The 25,979-nt window shown below is 42.9% G+C and overlaps 13 non-coding genes across 13 annotated transcripts; all 13 read right to left on the reverse strand.

Annotated features, from left to right (window-relative positions):
* Window positions 1-346: 346 nt before the first annotated feature.
* Window positions 347-420, reverse strand: trnat-agu. Its single transcript has one exon. It is a non-coding gene; the product is annotated as a tRNA-Thr (tRNA).
* Window positions 421-2,330: 1,910 nt separating this feature from the next.
* On the reverse strand, window positions 2,331-2,404 carry trnat-agu. The gene has a single exon. It is a non-coding gene; the product is annotated as a tRNA-Thr (tRNA).
* An 836-nt stretch (window positions 2,405-3,240) lies between these two features.
* On the reverse strand, window positions 3,241-3,322 carry trnas-gcu. Its single transcript has one exon. It is a non-coding gene; the product is annotated as a tRNA-Ser (tRNA).
* Window positions 3,323-4,333: 1,011 nt separating this feature from the next.
* Window positions 4,334-4,407, reverse strand: trnat-agu. The gene has a single exon. It is a non-coding gene; the product is annotated as a tRNA-Thr (tRNA).
* An 840-nt stretch (window positions 4,408-5,247) lies between these two features.
* Window positions 5,248-5,329, reverse strand: trnas-gcu. Its single transcript has one exon. It is a non-coding gene; the product is annotated as a tRNA-Ser (tRNA).
* A 1,021-nt stretch (window positions 5,330-6,350) lies between these two features.
* trnat-agu lies at window positions 6,351-6,424 on the reverse strand. Its single transcript has one exon. It is a non-coding gene; the product is annotated as a tRNA-Thr (tRNA).
* A 1,937-nt stretch (window positions 6,425-8,361) lies between these two features.
* On the reverse strand, window positions 8,362-8,435 carry trnat-agu. Its single transcript has one exon. It is a non-coding gene; the product is annotated as a tRNA-Thr (tRNA).
* An 836-nt stretch (window positions 8,436-9,271) lies between these two features.
* trnas-gcu lies at window positions 9,272-9,353 on the reverse strand. Its single transcript has one exon. It is a non-coding gene; the product is annotated as a tRNA-Ser (tRNA).
* Window positions 9,354-10,350: 997 nt separating this feature from the next.
* On the reverse strand, window positions 10,351-10,424 carry trnat-agu. Its single transcript has one exon. It is a non-coding gene; the product is annotated as a tRNA-Thr (tRNA).
* An 839-nt stretch (window positions 10,425-11,263) lies between these two features.
* On the reverse strand, window positions 11,264-11,345 carry trnas-gcu. The gene has a single exon. It is a non-coding gene; the product is annotated as a tRNA-Ser (tRNA).
* Window positions 11,346-12,372: 1,027 nt separating this feature from the next.
* trnat-agu lies at window positions 12,373-12,446 on the reverse strand. Its single transcript has one exon. It is a non-coding gene; the product is annotated as a tRNA-Thr (tRNA).
* Window positions 12,447-13,284: 838 nt separating this feature from the next.
* Window positions 13,285-13,366, reverse strand: trnas-gcu. The gene has a single exon. It is a non-coding gene; the product is annotated as a tRNA-Ser (tRNA).
* Window positions 13,367-14,384: 1,018 nt separating this feature from the next.
* Window positions 14,385-14,458, reverse strand: trnat-agu. Its single transcript has one exon. It is a non-coding gene; the product is annotated as a tRNA-Thr (tRNA).
* Between the last annotated feature and the right edge of the window lie 11,521 nt (window positions 14,459-25,979).

Consider the following 25,979-nt stretch of genomic DNA (forward strand, 5'->3'; position numbering starts at 1 on the left):
ACTTCAACTTGTCACGTGAGCAAATCCTCTGCATTCTCTATTTAAATTACGGCGACTTCATCTAAACTCATATCGTCATAATTGATCTCTTTCATCGCTGCCTTGCTACAGAGCAATCTGTTACACGCGTCACTACAGAGCAATCTGTTACACGTCACGACGGCAGGCAGGCTTTCGCTTTCCCTATGTCTTTCACTGGCCAAAGCAAAGACAATAAAAGCTGAGAGCTGCGCTCCACCTCCACCTTCTGCACTGAAACGGACAAAGCTAACATGTTCTTTGCAAAGTTTCCAGGAACATCCGAGTGCCAAATTGAACATCAACTCGAAAGAGTATGACTAACTGCAGGCACCGCTGAGACTCGAACTCAGGATCTCCTGTTTACTAGACAGGCGCTTTAACCATCTAAGCCACGGCGCCAGATGTCAGAAAAAGACTCTAGCTTTGTCACCTGATACGCCTAAAAGACAGTTAACATGCAACAAATGTCCAACTCTTGGTAATTCAATAACAAAAAGAAAAAAAATGATAGGTGAACGCATTTTCAACAAGTGCACCTCCACGATCAGGGCTTTTGGAAAGATGGAAGTTTGCCTTATGTTGTTTGAATTCAATGCTCAAAGGAAGCCCTCCGATGAAGAGAAACGTTCATCTATTCCCTGAAAAGCAGAGCGGACACGCGGACCTGACAAAAGCAGTCATCTTCTTCAAATGCACCTTAAAATCCTTTCATCATCGAGGTTTTCCATTCTCTTTTGTCGAATTCGATTAAGGACTTCAAAAATATAGATGAAAACGGGCAAGTATGAGGCAAGGTTTGTGCACAGTCTAATTCAAGTTCACTTTGCCACGGTTTCAGCTGTGCGTGTACCGCAGAAAGAAATCCAAGGAAACAGAGTGAAGAAGGCACTGCTGAGATTCAAACTCAGGATCTCCGTTTACAAGACAGGTGCTTTAACCAGCTAAGCCACGGCGTCCCATATCAAAACCTGCCTTGTCAACTTTCCATTTCACTCTGTAAAACAGAATGTTTAAGGCAGTCTTTTTTGATTCTAAAGTACCGAAAAAGATACTGCCTTTGAGCAACAGGTGTTGCGCAGACTGAGAAAGTCCTTAAGAGGAAATCGTTGTGTTTAGAGGGAGGTGGGGTGTTTAACGGAAAGCAGCTTCGGAATATTTTCTTCTTGAATTTGATCTGCTGGCACAGATAGCTGCAGGAAGGATAATAAACTCTAAGGTTTAAAGACAAGACAAGGTTGGCATTCGAACCAAGCGTGCATAGCACAATGGAATAGCAATCCATCGCCTTAACCACTCGGCCAACTTGTCACGGCGCAAAAGCCGATCCTTCTGGTTATTCCTCCTAAATTTAAATTCACTGGTCTGGTAACGCATCATGCCATGCTCTATTTTTAAGTACGGATACTTAATCTAAACTCATATGGTCATCAATTGTTCTGTTTCATTGCTGCCTTGCTACAGAGCAATCAGTTACACGTCACGACGGCAGACAAGTAGGCAGGCTTTCGCTTTCCTCTATGTCTTTCACTGGCCAAAGCAAAGACAATAAAAGCTGAGAGCTGCGCTCCACCTCCGCGTTCTGCACTGAAACGGACAAAGCTAAAATGTTCCTTGCAAAGTTTGCAGGCACATCCGAGTACCAAGATGAAAATCAACTCGAAAGAGTATGACAAACTGCAGGCACCGCCGAGACTCGAACTCAGGATCGCCTGTTTACAAGACAGGTGCTTTAAGAGGCAATCGTTGAGTTTAGAGGGAGGTGGGGTCTTTTACAGAAAGCATCGTCGAAATATTTTCTTTTTGAATTTGATCTGCTGGCACAAATAGCTGCAGGAAGGAAAATTGACTCTAAGGTTTAAAGTAAAGACAAGGGTGGGATTCGAACCCAAGCGTGCATAGCACAAAAGAATTGCAGTTCAACGCCTTAACCACTCGCCAACTTGTCACGTGAGCAAAAAGCCGATCCTTCTGGTCATTCCTCCTAAATTTAAATTCACTGGTCTGGTAACGCATCATGCCACGTTCTATATTTAAGTACGGACACTTCATCTAAACTCATATCGTCATCAATTGATCTCTTTCATCGCTGCCTTGCTACAGAGCAATCTGTTACACGTCACGACGGCAGGCAGGCTTTCGCTTTCCCCTATGTCTTTCACTGGCCAAAGCAAAGACAATAAAAGCTGAGAGCTGCGCTCCACCTCCACCTTCTGCACTGAAACGGACAAAGCTAACATGTTCTTTGCAAAGTTTCCAGGAACATCCGAGTGCCAAATTGAACATCAACTCGAAAGAGTATGACTAACTGCAGGCACCGCTGAGACTCGAACTCAGGATCTCCTGTTTACTAGACAGGCGCTTTAACCATCTAAGCCACGGCGCCAGATGTCAGAAAAAGACTCTAGCTTTGTCACCTGATACGCCTAAAAGACAGTTAACATGCAACAAATGTCCAACTCTTGGTAATTCAATAACAAAAGAAAAAAATGATAGGTGAACGCATTTTCAACAAGTGCACCTCCACGATCAGGGCTTTTGGAAAGATGGAAGTTTGCCTTATGTTGTTTGAATTCAATGCTCAAAGGAAGCCCTCCGATGAAGAGAAACGTTCATCTATTCCCTGAAAAGCAGAGCGGACACGCGGACCTGACAAAAGCAGTCATCTTCTTCAAATGCACCTTAAAATCCTTTCATCATCGAGGTTTTCCATTCTCTTTTCGAATTCGATTAAGGACTTCAAAAATATAGATGAAAACGTAAAAACGGGCAAGTATGAGGCAAGGTTTGTGCACAGTCTAATTTCAAGTTCACTTTGCCACGGTTTCAGCTGTGCGTGTACCGCAGAAAAGAAATCCAAGGAAACAGAGTGAAGAAGGCACTGCTGAGATTCAAACTCAGGATCTCCCGTTTACAAGACAGGTGCTTTAACCAGCTAAGCCACGGCGTCCCATATCAAAACCTGCCTTGTCAACTTTCCATTTCACTCTGTAAAACAGAATGTTTAAGGCAGTCTTTTTTGATTCTAAAGTACCGAAAAAGATACTGCCTTTGAGCAACAGGTGTTGCGCAGACTGAGAAAGTCCCTTAAGAGGAAATCGTTGTGTTTAGAGGGAGGTGGGGTGTTTAACGGAAAGCAGCTTCGGAATATTTTCTTCTTGAATTTGATCTGCTGGCACAGATAGCTGCAGGAAGGATAATAAACTCTAAGGTTTAAAGACAAGACAAGGTTGGCATTCGAACCCAAGCGTGCATAGCACAATGGAATAGCAATCCATCGCCTTAACCACTCGGCCAACTTGTCACGTGCGCAAAAAGCCGATCCTTCTGGTTATTCCTCCTAAATTTAAATTCACTGGTCTGGTAACGCATCATGCCATGCTCTATTTTTAAGCACGGATACTTAATCTAAACTCATATGGTCATCAATTGTTCTGTTTCATTGCTGCCTTGCTACAGAGCAATCAGTTACACGTCACGACGACAGACAAGTAGGCAGGCTTTCGCTTTCCTCTATGTCTTTCACTGGCCAAAGCAAAGACAATAAAAGCTGAGAGCTGCGCTCCACCTCCGCGTTCTGCACTGAAACGGACAAAGCTAAAATGTTCCTTGCAAAGTTTGCAGGCACATCCGAGTACCAAGATGAAAATCAACTCGAAAGAGTATGACAAACTGCAGGCACCGCCGAGACTCGAACTCAGGATCGCCTGTTTACAAGACAGGTGCTTTAAGAGGCAATCGTTGAGTTTAGAGGGAGGTGGGGTCTTTTACAGAAAGCATCGTCGAAATATTTTCTTTTGAATTTGATCTGCTGGCACAAATAGCTGCAGGAAGGAAAATTGACTCTAAGGTTTAAAGTAAAGACAAGGGTGGGATTCGAACCCAAGCGTGCATAGCACAAAAGAATTGCAGTTCAACGCCTTAACCACTCGGCCAACTTGTCACGTGAGCAAAAAGCCGATCCTTCTGGTCATTCCTCCTAAATTTAAATTCACTGGTCTGGTAAAGCATCATGCCACGTTCTATATTTAAGTACGGACACTTCATCTAAACTCATATCGTCATCAATTGATCTCTTTCATCGCTGCCTTGCTACAGAGCAATCTGTTACACGTACACGACAACGACGTTAAGGCAGGCTTTCGCTTTCCCCTATGTCTTTCACTGGCCAAAGCAAAGACAATAAAAGCTGAGAGCTGCGCTCCACCTCCACCTTCTGCACTGAAACGGACAAAGCTAACATGTTCTTTGCAAAGTTTCCAGGAACATCCGAGTGCCAAATTGAACATCAACTCGAAAGAGTATGACTAACTGCAGGCACCGCTGAGACTCGAACTCAGGATCTCCTGTTTACTAGACAGGCGCTTTAACCATCTAAGCCACGGCGCCAGATGTCAGAAAAAGACTCTAGCTTTGTCACCTGATACGCCTAAAAGACAGTTAACATGCAACAAATGTCCAACTCTTGGTAATTCAATAAGAAAAAAAAAAAATGATAGGTGAACGCATTTTCAACAAGTGCACCTCCACGATCAGGGGCTTTTGGAAAGATGGAAGTTTGCCTTATGTTGTTTGAATTCAATGCTCAAAGGAAGCCCTCCGATGAAGAGAAACGTTCATCTATTCCCTGAAAAGCAGAGCGGACACGCGGACCTGACAAAAGCAGTCATCTTCTTCAAATGCACCTTAAAATCCTTTCATCATCGAGGTTTTCCATTCTCTTTTGTCGAATTCGATTAAGGACTTCAAAAATATAGATGAAAACGTAAAAACGGGCAAGTATGAGGCAAGGTTTGTGCACAGTCTAATTTCAAGTTCACTTTGCCACGGTTTCAGCTGTGCGTGTACCGCAGAAAAGAAATCCAAGGAAACAGAGTGAAGAAGGCACTGCTGAGATTCAAACTCAGGATCTCCCGTTTACAAGACAGGTGCTTTAACCAGCTAAGCCACGGCGTCCCATATCAAAACCTGCCTTGTCAACTTTCCATTTCACTCTGTAAAACAGAATGTTTAAGGCAGTCTTTTTTGATTCTAAAGTACCGAAAAAGATACTGCCTTTGAGCAACAGGTGTTCGCGCAGACTGAGAAAGTCCCTTAAGAGGAAATCGTTGTGTTTAGAGGGAGGTGGGGTGTTTAACGGAAAGCAGCTTCGGAATATTTTCTTCTTGAATTTGATCTGCTGGCACAGATAGCTGCAGGAAGGATAATAAACTCTAAGGTTTAAAGACAAGACAAGGTTGGCATTCGAACCCAAGCGTGCATAGCACAATGGAATAGCAATCCATCGCCTTAACCACTCGGCCAACTTGTCACGCGCAAAAGCCGATCCTTCTGGTTATTCCTCCTAAATTTAAATTCACTGGTCTGGTAACGCATCATGCCATGCTCTATTTTTAAGTACGGATACTTAATCTAAACTCATATGGTCATCAATTGTTCTGTTTCATTGCTGCCTTGCTACAGAGCAATCAGTTACACGTCACGACGGCAGACAAGTAGGCAGGCTTTCGCTTTCCTCTATGTCTTTCACTGGCCAAAGCAAAGACAAAAAGCTGAGAGCTGCGCTCCACCTCCGCGTTCTGCACTGAAACGGACAAAGCTAAAATGTTCCTTGCAAAGTTTGCAGGCACATCCGAGTACCAAGATGAAAATCAACTCGAAAGAGTATGACAAACTGCAGGCACCGCCGAGACTCGAACTCAGGATCGCCTGTTTACAAGACAGGTGCTTTAAGAGGCAATCGTTGAGTTTAGAGGGAGGTGGGGTCTTTTACAGAAAGCATCGTCGAAATATTTTCTTTTTGAATTTGATCTGCTGGCACAAATAGCTGCAGGAAGGAAAATTGACTCTAAGGTTTAAAGTAAAGACAAGGGTGGGATTCGAACCCAAGCGTGCATAGCAAAAAGAATTGCAGTTCAACGCCTTAACCACTCGCCAACTTGTCACGTGAGCAAAAAGCCGATCCTTCTGGTCATTCCTCCTAAATTTAAATTCACTGGTCTGGTAACGCATCATGCCACGTTCTATATTTAAGTACGGACACTTCATCTAAACTCATATCGTCATCAATTGATCTCTTTCATCGCTGCCTTGCTACAGAGCAATCTGTTACACGTCACTACAGAGCAATCTGTTACACGCCACGACGGCAGGCAGGCTTTCGCTTTCCCTATGTCTTTCACTGGCCAAAGCAAAGACAATAAAAGCTGAGAGCTGCGCTCCACCTCCACCTTCTGCACTGAAACGGACAAAGCTAACATGTTCTTTGCAAAGTTTCCAGGAACATCCGAGTGCCAAATTGAACATCAACTCGAAAGAGTATGACTAACTGCAGGCACCGCTGAGACTCGAACTCAGGATCTCCTGTTTACTAGACAGGCGCTTTAACCATCTAAGCCACGGCGCCAGATGTCAGAAAAAGACTCTAGCTTTGTCACCTGATACGCCTAAAAGACAGTTAACATGCAACAAATGTCCAACTCTTGGTAATTCAATAACAAAAGAAAAAAAATGATAGGTGAACGCATTTTCAACAAGTGCACCTCCACGATCAGGGCTTTTGGAAAGATGGAAGTTTGCCTTATGTTGTTTGAATTCAATGCTCAAAGGAAGCCCTCCGATGAAGAGAAACGTTCATCTATTCCCTGAAAAGCAGAGCGGACACGCGGACCTGACAAAAGCAGTCATCTTCTTCAAATGCACCTTAAAATCCTTTCATCATCGAGGTTTTCCATTCTCTTTTGTCGAATTCGATTAAGGACTTCAAAATATAGATGAAAACGAAAACGGGCAAGTATGAGGCAAGGTTTGTGCACAGTCTAATTTCAAGTTCACTTTGCCACGGTTTCAGCTGTGCGTGTGCAGAAAAGAAATCCAAGGAAACAGAGTGAAGAAGGCACTGCTGAGATTCAAACTCAGGATCTCCCGTTTACAAGACAGGTGCTTTAACCAGCTAAGCCACGGCGTCCCATATCAAAACCTGCCTTGTCAACTTTCCATTTCACTCTGTAAAACAGAATGTTTAAGGCAGTCTTTTTTGATTCTAAAGTACCGAAAAAGATACTGCCTTTGAGCAACAGGTGTTGCGCAGACTGAGAAAGTCCCTTAAGAGGAAATCGTTGTGTTTAGAGGGAGGTGGGGTGTTTAACGGAAAGCAGCTTCGGAATATTTTCTTCTTGAATTTGATCTGCTGGCACAGATAGCTGCAGGAAGGATAATAAACTCTAAGGTTTAAAGACAAGACAAGGTTGGCATTCGAACCCAAGCGTGCATAGCACAATGGAATAGCAATCCATCGCCTTAACCACTCGCCAACTTGTCACGCGCGCAAAAGCCGATCCTTCTGGTTATTCCTCCTAAATTTAAATTCACTGGTCTGGTAACGCATCATGCCATGCTCTATTTTTAAGTACGGATACTTAATCTAAACTCATATGGTCATCAATTGTTCTGTTTCATTGCTGCCTTGCTACAGAGCAATCAGTTACACGTCACGACGGCAGACAAGTAGGCAGGCTTTCGCTTTCCTCTATGTCTTTCACTGGCCAAAGCAAAGACAATAAAGCTGAGAGCTGCGCTCCACCTCCGCGTTCTGCACTGAAACGGACAAAGCTAAAATGTTCCTTGCAAAGTTTGCAGGCACATCCGAGTACCAAGATGAAAATCAACTCGAAAGAGTATGACAAACTGCAGGCACCGCCGAGACTCGAACTCAGGATCGCCTGTTTACAAGACAGGTGCTTTAAGAGGCAATCGTTGAGTTTAGAGGGAGGTGGGGTCTTTTACAGAAAGCATCGTCGAAATATTTTCTTTTTGAATTTGATCTGCTGGCACAAATAGCTGCAGGAAGGAAAATTGACTCTAAGGTTTAAAGTAAAGACAAGGGTGGGATTCGAACCCAAGCGTGCATAGCACAAAAGAATTGCAGTTCAACGCCTTAACCACTCGCCAACTTGTCACGTGAGCAAAAAGCCGATCCTTCTGGTCATTCCTCCTAAATTTAAATTCACTGGTCTGGTAACGCATCATGCCACGTTCTATATTTAAGTACGGACACTTCATCTAAACTCATATCGTCATCAATTGATCTCTTTCATCGCTGCCTTGCTACAGAGCAATCTGTTACACGTCACTACAGAGCAATCTGTTACACGTCACGGCAGGCAGGCTTTCGCTTTCCCCTATGTCTTTCACTGGCCAAAGCAAAGACAATAAAAGCTGAGAGCTGCGCTCCACCTCCACCTTCTGCACTGAAACGGACAAAGCTAACATGTTCTTTGCAAAGTTTCCAGGAACATCCGAGTGCCAAATTGAACATCAACTCGAAAGAGTATGACTAACTGCAGGCACCGCTGAGACTCGAACTCAGGATCTCCTGTTTACTAGACAGGCGCTTTAACCATCTAAGCCACGGCGCCAGATGTCAGAAAAAGACTCTAGCTTTGTCACCTGATACGCCTAAAAGACAGTTAACATGCAACAAATGTCCAACTCTTGGTAATTCAATAACAAAAAGAAAAAAAAGATAGGTGAACGCATTTTCAACAAGTGCACCTCCACGATCAGGGCTTTTGGAAAGATGGAAGTTTGCCTTATGTTGTTTGAATTCAATGCTCAAAGGAAGCCCTCCGATGAAGAGAAACGTTCATCTATTCCCTGAAAAGCAGAGCGGACACGGACCTGACAAAAGCAGTCATCTTCTTCAAATGCACCTTAAAATCCTTTCATCATCGAGGTTTTCCATTCTCTTTGTCGAATTCGATTAAGGACTTCAAAAATATAGATGAAAACGTAAAAACGGGCAAGTATGAGGCAAGGTTTGTGCACAGTCTAATTTCAAGTTCACTTTGCCACGGTTTCAGCTGTGCGTGTACCGCAGAAAAGAAATCCAAGGAAACAGAGTGAAGAAGGCACTGCTGAGATTCAAACTCAGGATCTCCCGTTTACAAGACAGGTGCTTTAACCAGCTAAGCCACGGCGTCCCATATCAAAACCTGCCTTGTCAACTTTCCATTTCACTCTGTAAAACAGAATGTTTAAGGCAGTCTTTTTTGATTCTAAAGTACCGAAAAAGATACTGCCTTTGAGCAACAGGTGTTGCTGACGGACAGAAAGTCCCTTAAGAGGAAATCGTTGTGTTTAGAGGGAGGTGGGGTGTTTAACGGAAAGCAGCTTCGGAATATTTTCTTCTTGAATTTGATCTGCTGGCACAGATAGCTGCAGGAAGGATAATAAACTCTAAGGTTTAAAGACAAGACAAGGTTGGCATTCGAACCCAAGCGTGCATAGCACAATGGAATAGCAATCCATCGCCTTAACCACTCGGCCAACTTGTCACGAGCAAAAGCCGATCCTTCTGGTTATTCCTCCTAAATTTAAATTCACTGGTCTGGTAACGCATCATGCCATGCTCTATTTTTAGTACGGATACTTAATCTAAACTCATATGGTCATCAATTGTTCTGTTTCATTGCTGCCTTGCTACAGAGCAATCAGTTACACGTCACGACGGCAGACAAGTAGGCAGGCTTTCGCTTTCCTCTATGTCTTTCACTGGCCAAAGCAAAGACAATAAAAGCTGAGAGCTGCGCTCCACCTCCACCTTCTGCACTGAAACGGACAAAGCTAACATGTTCTTTGCAAAGTTTGCAGGCACATCCGAGTACCAAGATGAAAATCAACTCGAAAGAGTATGACAAACTGCAGGCACTGGCCGAGACTCGAACTCAGGATCGCCTGTTTACAAGACAGGTGCTTTAAGAGGCAATCGTTGAGTTTAGAGGGAGGTGGGGTCTTTTACAGAAAGCATCGTCGAAATATTTTCTTTTTGAATTTGATCTGCTGGCACAAATAGCTGCAGGAAGGAAAATTGACTCTAAGGTTTAAAGTAAAGACAAGGGTGGGATTCGAACCCAAGCGTGCATAGCACAAAAGAATTGCAGTTCAACGCCTTAACCACTCGCCAACTTGTCACGTGAGCAAAAAGCCGATCCTTCTGGTCATTCCTCCTAAATTTAAATTCACTGGTCTGGTAACGCATCATGCCACGTTCTATATTTAAGTACGGACACTTCATCTAAACTCATATCGTCATCAATTGATCTCTTTCATCGCGCTACAGAGCCTGTTACACGCTACAGAGCAATCTGTTACACGTCACGACGGCAGGCAGGCTTTCGCCTTCCCTATGTCTTTCACTGGCCAAAGCAAAGAGCTGCGCTCCACCTCCACCTTCTGCACTGAAACGGACAAAGCTAACATGTTCTTTGCAAAGTTTCCAGGAACATCCGAGTGCCAAATTGAACATCAACTCGAAAGAGTATGACTAACTGCAGGCACCGCTGAGACTCGAACTCAGGATCTCCTGTTTACTAGACAGGCGCTTTAACCATCTAAGCCACGGCGCCAGATGTCAGAAAAAGACTCTAGCTTTGTCACCTGATACGCCTAAAAGACAGTTAACATGCAACAAATGTCCAACTCTTGGTAATTCAATAACAAAACGAAAAAAAAATGATAGGTGAACGCATTTTCAACAAGTGCACCTCCACGATCAGGGCTTTTGGAAAGATGGAAGTTTGCCTTATGTTGTTTGAATTCAATGCTCAAAGGAAGCCCTCCGATGAAGAGAAACGTTCATCTATTCCCTGAAAAGCAGAGCGGACACGCGGACCTGACAAAAGCAGTCATCTTCTTCAAATGCACCTTAAAATCCTTTCATCATCGAGGTTTTCCATTCTCTTTGTCGAATTCGATTAAGGACTTCAAAATATAGATGAAAACGTAAAAACGGGCAAGTATGAGGCAAGGTTTGTGCACAGTCTAATTTCAAGTTCACTTTGCCACGGTTTCAGCTGTGCGTGTACCGCAGAAAAGAAATCCAAGGAAACAGAGTGAAGAAGGCACTGCTGAGATTCAAACTCAGGATCTCCCGTTTACAAGACAGGTGCTTTAACCAGCTAAGCCACGGCGTCCCATATCAAAACCTGCCTTGTCAACTTTCCATTTCACTCTGTAAAACAGAATGTTTAAGGCAGTCTTTTTTGATTCTAAAGTACCGAAAAAGATACTGCCTTTGAGCAACAGGTGTTGCGCAGACTGAGAAAGTCCCTTAAGAGGAAATCGTTGTGTTTAGAGGGAGGTGGGGTGTTTAACGGAAAGCAGCTTCGGAATATTTTCTTCTTGAATTTGATCTGCTGGCACAGATAGCTGCAGGAAGGATAATAAACTCTAAGGTTTAAAGACAAGACAAGGTTGGCATTCGAACCCAAGCGTGCATAGCACAATGGAATAGCAATCCATCGCCTTAACCACTCGGCCAACTTGTCACGTGCGCAAAAGCCGATCCTTCTGGTTATTCCTCCTAAATTTAAATTCACTGGTCTGGTAACGCATCATGCCATGCTCTATTTTTAAGTACGGATACTTAATCTAAACTCATATGGTCATCAATTGTTCTGTTTCATTGCTGCCTTGCTACAGAGCAATCAGTTACACGTCACGACGGCAGACAAGTAGGCAGGCTTTCGCTTTCCTCTATGTCTTTCACTGGCCAAAGCAAAGACAATAAAGCTGAGAGCTGCGCTCCACCTCCGCGTTCTGCACTGAAACGGACAAAGCTAAAATGTTCCTTGCAAAGTTTGCAGGCACATCCGAGTACCAAGATGAAAATCAACTCGAAAGAGTATGACAAACTGCAGGCACCGCCGAGACTCGAACTCAGGATCGCCTGTTTACAAGACAGGTGCTTTAAGAGGCAATCGTTGAGTTTAGAGGGAGGTGGGGTCTTTTACAGAAAGCATCGTCGAAATATTTTCTTTTTGAATTTGATCTGCTGGCACAAATAGCTGCAGGAAGGAAAATTGACTCTAAGGTTTAAAGTAAAGACAAGGGTGGGATTCGAACCCAAGCGTGCATAGCACAAAAGAATTGCAGTTCAACGCCTTAACCACTCGGCCAACTTGTCACGTGAGCAAAAAGCCGATCCTTCTGGTCATTCCTCCTAAATTTAAATTCACTGGTCTGGTAACGCATCATGCCACGTTCTATATTTAAGTACGGACACTTCATCTAAACTCATATCGTCATCAATTGATCTCTTTCATCGCTGCCTTGCTACAGAGCAATCTGTTACACGTCACTACAGAGCAATCTGTTACACGCCACGACGGCAGGCAGGCTTTCGCTTTCCCCTATGTCTTTCACTGGCCAAAGCAAAGACAATAAAAGCTGAGAGCTGCGCTCCACCTCCACCTTCTGCACTGAAACGGACAAAGCTAACATGTTCTTTGCAAAGTTTCCAGGAACATCCGAGTGCCAAATTGAACATCAACTCGAAAGAGTATGACTAACTGCAGGCACCGCTGAGACTCGAACTCAGGATCTCCTGTTTACTAGACAGGCGCTTTAACCATCTAAGCCACGGCGCCAGATGTCAGAAAAAGACTCTAGCTTTGTCACCTGATACGCCTAAAAGACAGTTAACATGCAACAAATGTCCAACTCTTGGTAATTCAATAACAAAAGAAAAAAAAATGATAGGTGAACGCATTTTCAACAAGTGCACCTCCACGATCAGGGCTTTTGGAAAGATGGAAGTTTGCCTTATGTTGTTTGAATTCAATGCTCAAAGGAAGCCCTCCGATGAAGAGAAACGTTCATCTATTCCCTGAAAAGCAGAGCGGACACGCGGACCTGACAAAAGCAGTCATCTTCTTCAAATGCACCTTAAAATCCTTTCATCATCGAGGTTTTCCATTCTCTTTTGTCGAATTCGATTAAGGACTTCAAAATATAGATGAAAACGTAAAAACGGGCAAGTATGAGGCAAGGTTTGTGCACAGTCTAATTTCAAGTTCACTTTGCCACGGTTTCAGCTGTGCGTGTACCGCAGAAAAGAAATCCAAGGAAACAGAGTGAAGAAGGCACTGCTGAGATTCAAACTCAGGATCTCCCGTTTACAAGACAGGTGCTTTAACCAGCTAAGCCACGGCGTCCCATATCAAAACCTGCCTTGTCAACTTTCCATTTCACTCTGTAAAACAGAATGTTTAAGGCAGTCTTTTTTGATTCTAAAGTACCGAAAAAGATACTGCCTTTGAGCAACAGGTGTTGCGCAGACTGAGAAAGTCCCTTAAGAGGAAATCGTTGTGTTTAGAGGGAGGTGGGGTGTTTAGCGGAAAGCAGCTTCGAATATTTTCTTCTTGAATTTGATCTGCTGGCACAGATAGCTGCAGGAAGGATAATAAACTCTAAGGTTTAAAGACAAGACAAGGTTGGCATTCGAACCCAAGCGTGCATAGCACAATGGAATAGCAATCCATCGCCTTAACCACTCGGCCAACTTGTCACGTGCACCAAAAGCCAATCCTTCTGGTTATTCCTCCTAAATTTAAATTCACTGGTCTGGTAACGCATCATGCCATGCTCTATTTTTAAGTACGGATACTTAATCTAAACTCATATGGTCATCAATTGTTCTGTTTCATTGCTGCCTTGCTACAGAGCAATCAGTTACACGTCACGACGGCAGACAAGTAGGCAGGCTTTCGCTTTCCTCTATGTCTTTCACTGGCCAAAGCAAAGACAATAAAAGCTGAGAGCTGCGCTCCACCTCCGCGTTCTGCACTGAAACGGACAAAGCTAAAATGTTCCTTGCAAAGTTTGCAGGCACATCCGAGTACCAAGATGAAAATCAACTCGAAAGAGTATGACAAACTGCAGGCACCGCCGAGACTGAACTCAAGATCGCCTGTTTACAAGACAGGTGCTTTAAGAGGCAATCGTTGAGTTTAGAGGGAGGTGGGGTCTTTTACAGAAAGCATCGTCGAAATATTTTCTTTTTGAATTTGATCTGCTGGCACAAATAGCTGCAGGAAGGAAAATTGACTCTAAGGTTTAAAGTAAAGACAAGGGTGGGATTCGAACCCGCGTGCATAGCACAAAAGAATTGCAGTTCAACGCCTTAACCACTCGGCCAACTTGTCACGTGAGCAAAAGCCGATCCTTCTGGTCATTCCTCCTAAATTTAAATTCACTGGTCTGGTAACGCATCATGCCACGTTCTATATTTAAGTACGGACACTTCATCTAAACTCATATCGTCATCAATTGATCTCTTTCATCGCTGCCTTGCTACAGAGCAATCTGTTACACGTCACTACAGAGCAATCTGTTACATCACGACGGCAGGTTTCGCTTTCCCCTATGTCTTTCACTGGCCAAAGCAAAGACAATAAAAGCTGAGAGCTGCGCTCCACCTCCACCTTCTGCACTGAAACGGACAAAGCTAACATGTTCTTTGCAAAGTTTCCAGGAACATCCGAGTGCCAAATTGAACATCAACTCGAAAGAGTATGACTAACTGCAGGCACCGCTGAGACTCGAACTCAGGATCTCCTGTTTACTAGACAGGCGCTTTAACCATCTAAGCCACGGCGCCAGATGTCAGAAAAAGACTCTAGCTTTGTCACCTGATACGCCTAAAAGACAGTTAACATGCAACAAATGTCCAACTCTTGGTAATTCAATAACAAAAAGAAAAAAATGATAGGTGAACGTTTTTTCAACAAGTGCACCCCCAGATCACTTTGAAAGATGGAAGTTTGTTATGTTGTTTGAATTCACCCCCAAAGGAAGCCCCCGATGAAGAGAAACGTTCATCTTTTCCCCCTGAAAAGCAGAGGGGACACGGGGACCCGAAAAAGCAGTCATCTTCTTCAAATGCACCTAAAACTTTCATCATCGAGGTTTTTCCATTCTTTTGTCAATTGAAAGGGCTTCAAAAATAGATGAAAACGAAAACGGGCAAGGGGGGTTTTTTAAACCCAAATTTCAAGTTCACTTTGCCACGGTTTCAGCTGTGGTGTACCGCAGAAAAAAAATCCAAGGAAACAGAAAGAAGGCACTGCTGAGATTCAAACTAAGATCCCGCCAAAGCGGGGTTTAACCAGCTAAAAAGGGCCCCCTTTAAAACCTGCCCTTTTCAACTTTCCATTTACCTGTAAAATAAAAGTTTAAGGCAGTCTTTTGATTCTAAAGTACCAAAAAGATAGCCTTTTTGAAGGTGTTGCAGACTGAGAAAATCCCTTTTAAAAGGAAACGTTGTGTTTAGAGGAGGTGGGGGGTTTTTCGGAAAGAGCTTAAATATTTTTTTAATTTGATCTGCTGGCACAGATAGTGCAGGAAGGGTAATAAACTCTAAGGTTTAAAGAAAGACAAGGTTGGATTTGAACCCCGCATAGACAATGGAATAAACATCGCCAACCACTCGGGCCCAAATTGTCACGTGCCAAAAAACCGATCCTTTTGGTTATTCCTCCCAAATTTTAAAAACACTGGTCTGGGGAAAACTGCCATGCCTATTTTTGGGATACTTAATCTAAACTCATATGGTCATCAATTGTTCTGTTTCATTGCGCCTTGCTACAGAGCAATCAGTTACACGCCACGACGGCAGACAGTAGGAGGTTGCTTTCTTCATGTCTTCACGGCCAAAGCAAAGACAATAAAACCTGAGAGCTGCGCACCACCTCCGTTCTGCACTGAAATCGGATCAGTAAATGTTCTGTAAGTTTCAGCAATTCCGAGTGCTAAGATGAAAATCAACTCTCGAAAGAGTATGACAACCTGCAGGCACCCGACTTCGAACTCAGATCGCCTGTTTACAAGAGGCAGGTGCTTAAGAGGCAATCTGATTTAGAGGAGGTTGGTCTTTACAGAAAGCAGCGTCGAAATATTTTCTTTTTGAATTTGATCTGCTGGCACAAATAGTTGCAGGAAGGAAAATTGACTCTAAGGTTTAAAGTCAAGACGAGGTTGGTATTCGAACCCAAGCATACATAGCACAATGGAATAGCAATCCATCACCTTAACCACTCGGCCAACTTGTCCCTTGCAAAGTTTCCAGACACATCCGAGTGCCAAGATGAAAATCAACTCGAAAGAGTATGAAATGTTAGTTTTGTCCGTTTCAGTGCAGAAGGCGGAGGTGGAGCGCAGCTCAGCTTTTAATTGTCTTTACTTTGGCAAGTGAAAGACATAGAGGAAACCAAAACCTGCCTGCTTGCCTGCCGTGTGACGTGTAACAGATTGCTCTTTAGCAAGGCAGCAATGAAACAGAACAATTGATGACAATATGAGTTTTGATGAAGTGTCCGTACTTAAATATAGAGTGTGGCATGATGCGTTATCAGACCAGTGAATTTAAATTTAGGAGGAATGACCAGAAGTCTCAGCAATTTTTTCATTTGACAATTTGGCCGGGTGGTTAAGGTGATGGACTACTATTCCTTTAGTACTATGCACGGTGGGGTTCGAATCCCACCTTGACTTTAAACCTTAGAGTCTATTATTCTTCCTGTAGCTATCTGTGCTAGCATATCAAATTCAAGAAGAAAATATTTCACGGTAAGCTTTCCGTAAAAGACCCCACCTCCCTCTAAACGCAACGAGTGCCTCTTAAAGCACCTCTCTTGTAAACAGGAGATCCTGAGTTCGAGTCACAGTGGTGCCTGCAGTTTTTCGTACTCCTCGAGTTGATTTTAATCTTGCACTCAGATGTGCCTGGAAACTTTGCAAGGAACATTTTAGCTCTGTCCTTACAGTGCAGAAGGTGGAGGTGGAGCCTTAATTGTCTTTGCTTTGGCCAGTGAAAGACATAGAGGAAAGCTTTAAAGCCTTCCTGCTTGCCAGTAGTTATATGCATGCAGCAACTGTTAAAATGTCAATCAAATTTGATGGATGACTGGAATTCTATCCTTTTCCTCTGATGTCATTAATGTGACCTTCTTTGAACCTCGCCCCCACCCTTCCTGTTTTTCCTCAGAAACTGCAAAGATCCATTGCAGGATGTCTGGTCCTTCCTTGAACCCGCCTCCCACCCATCCTGTTTTTTTCCGCTGGACACGGTTAAGATCCGCTTTGAAGGATGTCTGTCCCTTCTTTGATTCTGCCCCACCCACCTGTTTGCCCCAGGCCCAGGAAACTTTCAAGAGCAGAATTGATTGATGGTGCCCTCTGATCCTGGCCCTCTTCCAAGACAAGTTGAGGCATGTCCAGGCAAGTTTCTATCCAGACCCAGTCATCCCTGCCACGGCCTCCGGTCAGGCAGCCCAGACCCCTGCCAGACCAAGCTACATGACCCCCGGCATCAAGGTCATGCCTAGGGACCCTCTGTCAGGCAGCCCCTGAGGCGGGGACACCACATGTTGGTTGGCCCTTCATTTCCAGGCACACTTCTTCTGAGGACATACACAGCACACATGCTCCTGCCTATATCGCTATGGGTAAGTGCACATGTATCTATCTATTATTTAATATAGCTATCTAACCTTGATTTATTTAAGTCAAAACACCCTTTTTCCATATCCCTGACAATCCTTTCACAGAAATGTCCAGTTGTTGTATTTTCCAGCTCACAGAATGTGTCACTTCTCTATACAGCAGAATACGTGGCTCTAAAAAGCTGACCTGCTGTTAGTAACCCTGCACTCACTCTCACACAGTTGACGCCTGAGAACAGACAGCCTCTGTGCGAAAAGCTGGCAGTCACAGGCTAGATGTCCCAGTGGCTGAAGCTCAAGCGCACTCACCGGGCAGGGTTTGTAGTTCAAATACAAGTTGACCGGAAACCTCGGAGGATCAGACAAATCCCTCCCTCCCTCACCAAGCTAGTTTCTCGCTCAAATGCCCCTTCACGGGTCTATAGCAGGAACTTGCATACTGTATGAACCAGAGCACCGCTGACAGATAGTGTCAGGGCCAGACCCGCAGCACCAAACTGCTGTGTACTCGCGGAGCTCATGCTAATCAACAGATGGTCAGTAAACCCTAAGAGGCAAAAGCTTTTAAGCTGACCCTAAAGGAAATTAAATAGTTACAAAGGTGATTTTCGGAGACCGGACTACGCACAATACTGGATCTCCAATGAAAATGATGGTCATGCATCATACCACAATTAACCCGAAATTCCTTTACATTTTTCGGAACTCGCTTAAGATCCGGAAATAAACTGTCAATACAAGGATATGTATTTAAAATGTTTGTCACGCATGGTGATTGAATGCCCTTATAAAAATACAGCTCTTTTTCTCTATAAATTGAGTTGTGTTGGGAACACGAGACCTTTCTCCTGATCAATCAATCGGAACGTCAAGATGAATACAAGCCGTGGCGGTGCGTTTCACCGAAATTCTTAATGATTTTTGCTAATTATAGCTAAGACTAAATGAAATTTAATTATCGTTCATACAGCCTACTTTTCAGGACGCCTCACCCTGAATCACGTGTAAGAATATTCATGATTCTTATAAGCGTGATCAAATATATACTAAATATGTATTAAAACAGCACAGTGAATTCTTAGCGATTGGCTCAATCCTTATATATTTTTTAGAATTATACATCAGAACCGAATCTCAAAATGATAAGTCTCTTTTAAAATATTAGCATGAAGTTTGGACCTGTCGCGAAAGGGCTTGAAGAAAGGACGTGTGAGTATAATAACATTTGAATCATTTATTTTTATCTTAGAGGGGCTACATCGTGATAGATTCACCGAATCATTGTGCGTAATGAGGGTAAGAACCTTTTTTGTTTTAATTTGCTCTTTGATTACAGCGTGTATATAGGTGTGATGTAGTCATGCTGCGGTGTCTGCAACGAACTGAGCGCTTTCTACACGATCTTGGGAGCGGTACGTGCGTGCCGTGCATGTATGCGGCGTCGATGTGTGCGTGTGTATGAGGGCTTGGGAGCGCTTTGTCGTGAAGTGCTTTCATTCATTTAATATCGCCAAGTAGGCGCATCATGTGTAAAATGAATAGGTTTAAGAGGTTCCTGTATTTATTCGGAGGTTATAGCTTTAGAATTGTGGTGCCTTTTATCCAATTCGGTGTAAGATTTGGTTTCGCATTTTGTGATTTGGTTAGTAACAAATAGCCTATTTGGGACAAAAGTCTGTCTTGCTGCCATAAAATTGAGTTTTATACGGACAAGCTTCTATCCAGATAGATACGTTATATGAAAAGGTGCGAAGTGTTCAATAGAAACGCAGTTTAAAATCATGAACTGTAAGTGCGTGTGTGTGTGTGTGGATTGTTTGTTTAAAGAGAGCCAACATTTTGTATGACCGCCGCAAGCTTTGGAAACTGGGATTTGTTATATTAAAAAGCGTCTGCCTTTTGTTTTTTAGACGATAACCTCTTTACAAAGTGAATCAACTTCTCAAAGGAATACCCCGGTCTATCCAATTACCGCTAAGTGTCATTTTAGATATCAGTTTACCTAAGAAATGAAAAAGGCATACAAATTCCAGATTATGTGAAAAGAGGTGATTAACTGAGAAGTTCATAACTATATTTCCAGGGCACTCCCCTCCGGGTATTTTAACACAAGTGTTGGCCGGATCAGAAAATCTAGCCCGGTACCTTAGCATTCTCCAGACCGTTCCGAAGTTTGGGATCAGCATTCTCCGGCGATCTCTGAGCTCAGTTTAAATTCCAATATCTTGAGGTCTTCTCCACAATCACCGACAACACACCATATTCTAGTCGCTTGCAGGAAGCGCCTCACTCTGAGCAGAGGATCTCGGCTTAGAATTCGCGATTCACCCCGATATTCCCTTCGTCCTGACCACCATCGGAGACATACATCGACAAGGACTGGAGTAGTTGACTGAACAACTTCACCAATTACTGGGTGCAATTTGTAGAATTAGAAGCTCCTGTGTACAACTCCATACCCAGAAATGTGTTTTACTTGATGCATATGTATATACTTTTACATTGATCTAACCTCGTAATTAAAGAAGTTTTATATTACTTTTTTTAAAAAATATCGTTTGATTGATTTATTATTATATTTTGTTTAATAATTGCATTATTATTATTATTATTATTATTATTATTATTATTATTATTATATTCTGTGTTCATAATTGTAGACTTTTGATTAAATTTAGGTCATGCCTGAAAGCAGTTCCTAGCGGTAGCAGCAGTGACAGCAGTGGCAGTGATACAGGCGGTGTGTGTTAGCATATTCTGGAGGGCGTAAAGGTGGGAAAAGACGCGTCCAGTGAAAACCTAAGACTATTAAAAGAGATGTCTGATAACCTAGAATATTCTATAAAACCCCTAAAATCCCCACCCCTCCAGCGATCTCCTCAAATTGTTCAATCACCACACCCGGTGACACATCCGATCACAATTTTGACCTCATTAATAGTGCGCTCCAGGTTTCTAAATTCTGATGGAAATAACCGTGAAGTTAACGCCTTGTGGGAGCTTTTGAAGAATACCTCTTCTGAGGATGGAACGTCTTCAGACCTTTCTACAACCTAATCTAGACACGCAATGTAAACACTCATAAACTTCTACCCTCGGAGTAGAGGACTCATGCTCCTCCCGGTGAAAGCAGATCCCCACTTCAACACTTTTCCGCTCGACGTCTGGGCAATTACATAAACCTTCTACCTCAGGGTGCATCAAGGTCCATTCTTGCACCTCGCCAGCTGATGACTTAACAATAACCAGCTCCTCAGACCGGCCCGGAGTGACTAATCCATCCGGGTACTCAAGTCAACTCTCCACAGCCATCACTAGATGACGTAGATGATTTAACAGGGTCGGATAATTCAACACCTCAGACCGGCTCTGGAGTGACTAACTCGCCCAGGGTAAACTCGAGTCATGAAGCCCCTCCACAACCGCCCACCAAGGGGACAATCCTTCATCTCCAGACCGCAGTAAACTCCCCAGCCCTCAATTTAGATTTTTTTTTATAAAGCCCCCAAAAATTTAACAATATGACTTAGACACCCTTCAGTTTTTCTGAGGCCAAAATTTTAATTCTTTTTCCGTTTTTGATCATATCCCGGACCCTTCAAAAAAACTGAATTTTTTAAACACTTTGAATCCTAATGATCTAGTACAGTTAAAATTTCGTCGATTCTCCCCCCCGGTTTTTTTCCAAACCCCCCGGGGTATCTTTCTGTGAAGGTTTTTTTAAATCAAATTGAATCACTTCCCAGAGTCATGCTACTATTTTAGCCATTCCAGTCTGCGCAATCGTCAGGGTGGGGTCCATCTGGTGGCGAGGGTTCTGGCGAAGCCTGTCCCTTTTAAATGTTGAAATCGTCAAAGGGGGAAAACCATGGATCTCCTTCAACCGGATGATCAAGCTGTTTTGCCAGGGGGTTGTGGCTGTATTAAACTTAGGTTCAAAAACTGAAATTGTGTGAACAAGAGGCTCCGCAACCCCGGGGTGGATTATCAACGGATCAGAAACAAATTTTCAGGTATTAAAAAGTTTGGAGGTTAATGGGAATTAAAATTGTCGTTGGTCCGGGGAACCCAACCCCAGCATTCTATTAAATTTAAAGGGCCCCCCGGGTCCAAAAACAAAACATTTTCCCTGTTTTGCATGATGAATATTATTACGGAATTTTGAATCTAAAAGGTTTTTGGGGTTTTTTCCTACATCGCGATTTCTGGGGGGTATTCTAACGCATGTCATTTTTGAAAGAGATGTGCGCTGTTTATATACAGACGTAAAAGGGAGGGGGAGGTTTTGAGCCGATTGCCATGTTTCCCTTTGTCGGTTTTGCTTCAAACTACAAAAAGGCAAAAATTCAATGAAAAGACTTCAGTTCTAAAAGTATCTGTGACATCCATAAAGCATCCCTCTGCAAGGAGCTACAGCGAAAGCTGATTAAAAACCTCACAATTTTACCCAAACATTTGATTTGTATAGCGTCCAAAAGATTTAGAAAATCATCAGTGTTTTATTCAAAGCTTACCGAAAAAGACCACCCATGAAAAGTAATTTTTTATGATTTTAGTTAAAATGCGGAAAAAATTTCCCCAAATTTAATCCACCATGCTTTGGGAACGGTAAATGGGGAGTAGGGGAGGACTTGTGCAAAGTTTTTCCCACAGATCCAAAAACCAAATCCCGTCATAGCCCAAACAAAGGGGTAATGGTTATTTTCGATGTATCTCGGAAGGGAAAACTAATTGTTACAGCAGGGGATGTAACCAACCTTTTTATAGAAAAATTAGAGTTGAGATTTATCAACTCGTTGACTTCTTACCCGAAATTGAGCAGTATCCCCAAAGCTCTGGGTTTCCCAGGCTAAAAAAGGGTATTTTCCCATTTCTTTAACACCGTGAAAATAAAAATTTACATTGGACCTATCCCAACCTAAATATTCCCGGCTTTCTACCCCCCTGAGCCGGGAAAAAGAAAATTTTTTTGTTTTGGTCATTGATTAAAATGGTACCTTCAATTTTTAGGAAATGGTTTCTACGTAGAAACAGGGTTTTTTTGGGAAAACAGCATGCATGAAATTTAGAGGGAAGTGCTCAGGATCGGTAATATTGAACCCTTTTTCAGTGTATGATTTACTTCCTCTGCCGTCCGTACAGAAAAACTGCATCCTGATAATGCATCAGAAAAATTTCCCAAAGTGATCATTTAAAAAGCACTACAGAGCTTATTCAAACCCCTCTATGCAATGGTTGATGTTTTTTTCCCCAAGGAAAAAAAAAAACATTCAACATGCCCAAATCCTGAAGTAAACATGGGTTCCTTTTATCTGGGCGGTTACGCCGGTTGGGGGTGTCCCACGGCCTTTGAGTTTGTGGTTGTTTTATCCGCTGCCCAGAATGCTAAGGACAAGCTACACATCCTCTCACGGGTCCCCTTTTGGATTTGAAAACGTTGCCCAAAAATTGATGAAAAAAAATCTGACGGTTAGAGTGTTTTGGGGGGAACATCAATGGGAACGCATAAAAAAAAGGGGTTTCAGAGCTTTGGATTTCTGCGCATTGATTTTCCCCCAACCTATCAACCCCCCGGGCGCCCTGTATGGGGGGCACCCCAAACGCATCAAATTATATCAAAGCAAGGCTAAAGGCAAATGCATTATTATATTTTACAAGTCTGTCCCCTTTTCCAACAAACAAAACCTAATGGGGTCACCCAAACCCTTTGGGTTTTTTGAGGGTTTTTGCAGATCTTAAATATTACTTTGGGCTCGTTAAAAAACACCATCTAGCCCCACGCAATCTTTTTTCCAGTTCTCCCTTTTAAAAATTTGTGGTAAATTGATGTTCACTCTGTGTTGTAGGTGCAGAAAACCCAAAAACTCCGCCTTTCCGTCCAAAAAATTTTGGAAAGGTCTTTTCGGAAACTGGTCAGTGTTGAAATACAAAAGCCTTAGATAAAGGATACAGAGTCTTAAAAAAACATGAGATATGGATACAATTTATTTTTTGATTAATTAAAAATTCATTAAAGGCAAACGGGGGGCCCTTGGCCCCCGGGGGCCGGCGAGGCATCCCGCCGGGGTTTTGTTGATGACTATTTCAAAAAAAGGTATTTTTGGTAAAAAAAAAGCTTCCCAACCCCCAACTAAAAGAAAAAATTTTTGTTTTTTCTGAATTTTCTTTGGGGAAAATTCGGGGCAAAAAACCTAACCAACTGCCCCCGTTGTTAAAAACACCCAAAATTTTTGATTACCCGTTCTCAGACATGTATAGGGGGTCCTATTTTGTTTTGTCGGGGAAATCGCCAAGTGCAGTGGAGGTATATGATGCCGATACATTCCACCGCCCCGTCAATGTTGTGATGCCGCCCAAACGGGCCCATCCCGCCTAGAAAATACAGTGGGGCTTTGGGCCCAGGGTTCTGATACAACTCGATCTTCACAGCCTCCCGGCAGTACACCCCCCCGGGGCTATTTAGGGAACTCACCAAACGAACAGATCCGCGACTTCATAGAAAAGTTTGTTTCCGCGGGCTAAAACGGGTTTTACAAAATGCAAAGGGAAGGTCTTTCTGAAGGTAAAAGGGGATTTCTTCAATCAAAAACGGCTAAGGTAAACCTGTACCTTTAATGGACTTTGTGCAAAATTTTTTAGAACACGGTTTCCAAAGAAATAACGGTTCATGGGTCACAGATTCATAGGAACAAAAAGAACCTGACATTGCAAAAACGCCCCCTCAGAAAAGATTAGAGTGGTGTACAAAAAAGGGTTTTATTGCCTGATTTCACCACCCCTATGGATACTAAAGAGGGTTTTGATGTTAGATTTCAGCATCCGCTCAAAAAAAAGTCTCGGGGGCCCCCTTTTTTTGGAAATCGATTTTTTAAAAGCTCTTGGGGCACACGGACTTTGTTTCTACCCCGACAATATAGTCTGGTTTTACAGCTGCAGGCAGCCCTGACAACAACTGCTGCCCCAAATTTCCCCCAAAAAAAAATTTTTGAGGGTTCCCATTCCTTGCTTAATGAACTACTTCCACCTGATGTTTTAAATTGGTGATCACGCGATTTGATCAAGAAAAGAAACGAAAACCTGAATGCATATTTACCCCTTTAAAATCCTCGGGATATACCAAATTAAAATTTTGCGCCCCAAATTCCCAAGGAAAATTTTTTTGGAGGCCTTTGAGGCCTTTTAAAAACAACCCATTTATCTGTTTGTGGATCTGGCCCATATGCCTGGCAATTTCGTTACGGCCCGTTTATTTCCTCCCCAAACCCGGGTGTCGGTGAAAAGATAAAGAGTTCCATTTTTCCCAAAATTTGACAAAGAGCCCGGTGTGCAGAATAAAAAAAAATTTCCGCAAGACCCTACAAAGGGGCCCCCTGTCGTTTAAGAAAAGCTTTTTGGCAGGTCCGGGCTTTTAAATTTACTTGTCAGAAATAACTCTCAATACTTTTTAAATTAAAAAGGCCGCCCCTGACGTCCAGACAGCAAGGTGAAGAAACACGGCCCGTTTAAAAACTTTGGGGCAAAAAAAATTTCCGTTAAAAAGAAAAACATTTTAAATCAGAAAGGAGAAAATTGAGCCTTTTAAAAACCCACCTTTCTTTCATTACTAGTTTTAAAAGGTTTGAGACTATAAATATGGGGAAAACAAAGAGCCTGAACCCCCCAACAACAAATAGCCAATGGGAACAGAAAAACTCCGCTTTCCCCCACTTTAAGCCACGGAAAAGGAACGGATAAACAAATGAAATTCATACTTGAAAGGACTTTACCACTGAAGCAAAAAAAAATTTTTATACAAACGTCTTTTTAAAGATACTTGACCTTTGTGAAAAAGTGGATAAAGAAACCGGGCCTCTGCGCTATTGCTACCTGCTGAGAGCAAGGAGGAACCGGGGGGATCTCAAAGAGACTCCCAGTGTCCCCCAAGCGCGGGCTTATATTTTGAAAAGGGGCTGATAAATCAAAAAAAGCACTAAAATTTTTACAGAAAAAAGGGGATAACCCCCAATACAACCATGGAATGGCTTGGGAGATTTGTGCCCGGAGAACCGACCGAACAAATATGGTCGATCTTATGCAGAACTTGACTGTCCGGCACAAATCCCGCCCCATCGAGGCCCGGGGGTGGAAAAGAAAAAGGGCCATGCCAAACGCCAAGGAAAATTCTGGGCTTCAAACCTTTTTCCCCAGAGGGGGTTGTTCATCACTGCCGCGACCCCCTGCTGCTTCCCCATACACCTGTTGGGAAAAAAAAATTTTGCAAAAAAAATGAATGGGTTCCTTTTGAAATGTAATTATATTTTTTTTTAATAAAATATTGCATTTGATTATACAGAATGTCATTCTTTATTAAGATAATTACAGGTCATAGAACTTTTATACAGGGGGGTTTGGGAAAACTCTAGAAGTGTTCTTAGCAAAGTACTGACAAAATTTTGAACCATATCATCGTTTTTGGTGACTTCATTAAAATACAGGTTCTTGATCTCTTGATAAGAACGTCCCCTTGGATGCAGGAAAAAAAACAGTGTTTTCCAGAAGCTGGAAACCAGCTTTGAAGTTGTCGGGTATGGGGAATAATTTTTTTACATTTCTTTTTTAAAAGCGGTATATTTTCAGGAAAATAGATAAAGTCTGGCGGAGCCGAAAGCAAAAATTCACCACCCCTCGGATGTAAAAACC

Source organism: Polypterus senegalus, unplaced genomic scaffold (genome assembly GCF_016835505.1).
Source record: "Polypterus senegalus isolate Bchr_013 unplaced genomic scaffold, ASM1683550v1 scaffold_5055, whole genome shotgun sequence".
NCBI classification, from domain to species: domain Eukaryota; kingdom Metazoa; phylum Chordata; class Cladistia; order Polypteriformes; family Polypteridae; genus Polypterus; species Polypterus senegalus.